Source organism: Ictidomys tridecemlineatus, chromosome 9 (assembly GCF_052094955.1).
Source record: "Ictidomys tridecemlineatus isolate mIctTri1 chromosome 9, mIctTri1.hap1, whole genome shotgun sequence".
Classification (NCBI taxonomy): Eukaryota; Metazoa; Chordata; class Mammalia; order Rodentia; family Sciuridae; genus Ictidomys; species Ictidomys tridecemlineatus.
In genome coordinates, this window is record NC_135485.1 from 52,000,228 (window position 1) to 52,004,930 (window position 4,703).

Genomic DNA, 4,703 nt, shown 5'->3' on the forward strand with positions numbered 1-4,703 from the left:
ATTTGCATAATGGCTGACAGTGGAGTTGAGTATTCTTTGATAAAATGATTGTAATAACATGAAAGAAGTATAAGCTTTAACATTACTCTTCCATATTCTGTATGTAATTAACTTTCAGTGTTTGTCTTATCAATAACTACACTAAATATTATGTACACCTTAGTTATTTGTCTCTATATAATTTATCAACCTTATTGTAAAGTAAATGGCAAAATGCACTTTTATTTTTTCTCCTTTACTACAATTTGTAAAATTTTGATTTTCTCATAACAGTTATGTAATTTGAGGAGATTAGTGTGATAAGTACAATACATTATATATATAATGTCTTGTATATGTGTGTGTGTGTGTGTGTGTGTGTGTGTGTGATAGTACAATACGTATATATAATATGTAATGACAATGCCTGTATCACCTCAGGCATTTATGAATTCTTCATATTGGGAACTTTCCAAAACCTTACATCTAGCTATTTTAAAATATACCATAAATAAGATAGTGTGTATTTTTCAGATTTTTTGATATCTGATTCCTGTAAATTACAGAAATTTCTGGGAATCTAATAGCAAATGGTAAGGAAGCTCTTTGGAGCAATTAGAATTCACATAGATCTGACAATCACCAATGTGGATGTGAAACTCGTTTCCAAAACTCTTCACTACCATAATAGACTTTCTTATTGGTCATGATTAGTCTGCTAATCATCCTTTTTCTTTTCTTCTTTTACCTGTTCTCTTAACTTTTCTATTGACACTGTCATTATCCTTTATTGTGAATGGAGAAATCATTTAGCCAAGAGTTGGACTTTGCAGAATATTCACTTCTCTGCTTATGGAATGGAGAATTAGTATATTTGGTTCTAAACTTTGAATAAAATCAGATTTTTCTGTCTACTAAGAAGAAAGTAACCAAAAGCATCCTTTGAAAGATCAAGTAATGATGTAGTAGAAAATGCTTGCTTTCAAATTATGTCACGAAGATGTGATATTCATTAAATATACATTAATTTTTTGATTCTTTTAAAGAATATGCTTTTAGATCTGTTTATAATTATAAATCAGGACAGCCTACTAATACAAGAAGTACAAATTAATAGGTACTTAATTTATAGGTAATAACAAACTAATAGGTAATAAGTACTATTAAAAACGCACAATTTGTATTCCTTGATACTGGTGCAACTTACATTTTTTACTGTTCTGTCAAGCAGCTGTGCTATGGAGACTCATGTCCTCTCTGGAAGTTTTCTTGAGAACACCAGTACCATTGGGGTAGAGAGGAAACACTTCCGGTTTTTCCTTATAAGAATTTTCACACAATTTCTCTTTCTTGTTCACAGTGTAACTTTCAATGCAGAATGAAAGGGTGTTTGGGGCAGAGATTGTGCTACATTGTTTTTCTGTATATTCAGCACTTTCCTGTGGTACATGTTAGTCCCTTCTCAATATTCTTTCAGAGAATGGCTGGTATTTTCTTATGTGTTAAGTAAAGAAAATCTTCATTTAATTGACCCTATCCTCAAAAATCCCATCAAAAGTCCCTATTCTTCTGTAACAAAAATGAAATTCACTTATTTGTAGTGGTATAGACATGCAAGAATTCCAATTTATATGTATCTTTGATCCATTTCAGGTAATTCTGACACTGTGAGTGAGTCATTTTGAGCAAGAAAGAGAGAATCATACCTGATGAAGATGTAAGAAAGATAGAAACAACTAAATGGGAACAGGTTTACTTTGGACAGAGGTTTGGCTGGTCTGTAGTGGAGTCCTCCAACAAAATGAACATTTGGTAGGGTTGGGAAAAAAAAACTCTGAATCCAATAGGTGTGAATGAGCCAGATATCTGCTTTGGCCACTGTCTCTGATGATGTAGTGGACAGGAAAAGGAAGTTTAAAGCTGTAGTCCTTCAACTATTGAGAAGTTGTCATGTAAATACACATATGCCTGGTGTCTGAAACGACTTTCAATAATGAAGATGAAAATGTTTAAAAGTTCATGTAGTTTAATAAACCTACTATGTGTGCATGGAAAATATGTATATAAGTCTGTTTATTACATATATGTTGCTTATATTTGCATATCTGTAAATTGTGTCATATAAAAATATATATATATAACACAATGTGAGAAAATGTGGGGAACAGACTATGTGTAATCATTTCTTTATTCCAAATCTTAAATATCATCATAGTAATCCAGCTGGTATAGAGGTAACCATGTATTTGTTTATCCTCTAAATCTGGAATAATAGACACAAATGTAAACAAATATTTTGAGTTATATATTCATTCAATGTATGAGACTAATGGAAAGAACTTTCCAGCATTCTTCCATCTCTTTGGTAAAATTCAGATGAAGAACTCTGATCTTTCTTTCTGCAAGTGAACTAAAAGGAGTTTGAATATGATTTTTGCTCTTTATATCTTCTACTGTTTTGAGTTCATGTTAGGAGCTTGCAAATATTTATTATATAAAAATAATTTTAAGGAAGAGATGGCAGTAGTTAAGAATATATAATAGAAATCCTTTCACTCATTTTTTTACTTTACATTTTAAAACACAAGACTAATAATTTGCATTTCTATGCTTTAACATTATATGCCTTAAAGAGAATGAATTACACACCCTTAGTAAAGAAATATGGACATGCTAGAACCACAATTATAGGCCTCCTAACCTGGGACTAAAACATTTTCACCCAACTGAGAATGAATTCATTAGGCAAAATGACAAAATTTTTTCTAAATTAAGAATCTAATTGAACTAATGGGAAACAATTTTCTGGGTGCTACATAGACAGTTGTACTAGAGAAATATGTGCATAAGTCCTCAATCTTTGTGCTTATATTCATCAAGACATTTCCTGAAGTTTAAAATTAGTTTTCAAAAATAAAGAAAGTGAACATTGCAATAGTAAACTGTATTCAGTTGTCTAAGGAAGTCCTCAGAGTTCCATGTGTTGGGTATATGCCTCCCTGATGTGTCTTCTACAAGTTATGGCCAAAATTTTCTGACACTTCATTGTACATTTTTCTTCAGTACTTTAAGTGTATTAAGTGATAGTTTTAAAAATAATTCTTCTCAGGAAACAGACATTTGGAAATGATGGGAACACAAAGTGAAGAGAATAATTCTCTAAAATGGGCTCACTGTGCTGACCCCCAACATGTTTTATTTTCCAAGAAGCAATTGACCTGCAGCCCTGTCTGACCTAAGTAGACAGGATATGTCACATTCCTCAGCAAATTACCTGTTAACTGCAGGAAAATGCAGACTCAAGATAATGTTATGGGAGAAACCCAAGAGACATTTGTCTTAAGATCCTGAAACTCTGGAAGATAACAATAGTTCTTCCTCAATGTAAAATCTGTAAGAATGTGTGGTTAAGAATCCAGTTAGAGGCTGAGCACAATGGTGCACACCTATAATCCCAGGAACTCAGGAGGCAGAAACAGAAGGATCATGAGTTCAAAACCAGGATCTGCAGCTTAGCAAGGCCCTATGTAACTGAGTGAGACCCTGCCTGTAAAAAATACAAAAGAGGCCTAGGGATATGGGCTCAGTGGTCAAGTGCACTGAGTTCAGTCCCAGGTTCTAAAATAACAACAAATTCCAATTGGAACTACTCAGCATGGGCCAAAGTGACCTAGAGTTGCCATGACAGTCAGTACTTCAAAGTCTGATGTCACCCTGCTCTCAGTCAAAATACAAAGGTGAACCCGGGCAGAACTTACTGGAAACTTCTCTGGGATTCCCAATGAAACCCAAGTGCAGGAGAGGCATGTCTTCCTTCTCCTCTCTGAGAGCAACAATTCTCTCCTTTGAGAGTGTCCCCTTTCCCTTTTGCTATATCCCTTCAGTAAACTCATTCCTGTTACTTTGAGTGACATGTCTGAAATTATTTTGAACTGATCACAAGACTCAGGGTTTGAAGGGGGTCTTCACATTGCCCCAGTGTCTCAGAAGTTCCCAGCCTTATTAACATTATGACTTCATAATTTTGTAAGATTTTTGGAAGCCGTATATGAACTACCGGTTTGCTTGAGCCAACATAAGGCTGGGAAGCTGCTTTTCTGTGAAATTCTGTGTGAATTCCCAAATCACTGATCATGCTGGTTCTCCGCCTTAGCTCAGAGTCTTAATCAAGCAACAGCACCCCAGAAGTGGGCAGAGATGGCCATGACCTGCTAAGCATAAAACAACCTGTTTACCAGAGGATCCCCTGCTACACTGAAATATTACACCTACTGAACCCCTTTTGTCTGTACTGGTATAACTAAAGCAAACACAGGCTATTTCTTTGTTAGAGTCAGATCCTTCTGTTCTGGTCAATCAAAAATCAAAAAATTGATATTTTATATATCCACCAAAAGAAGGAATGAAAATGAGGACATCTAGGTGAACATTTTTGAAGGGCTAAGAGCAAAAGCGAATGAGCTCATAAAACCAAATATTTCCCACATACTATTATTTGATAAGAGAAAGCAGGTAGGCATCACTACATTTCTAAAGCCACTGACAAATGACTTTGTTTTCTTCATCTTTCAGGAAAGAAGGATGCTGGGGCTGAATGTACAATGAAAGGTAAGCATCACTTCCAGTTTCCTGGAAAACCAATGGAAAGGAAAATCCCAACACTCTAATTTTTGAACTCTATCTTCAAAGAGGTGAAAGCTACAATACAAAATCAAATGGCAATA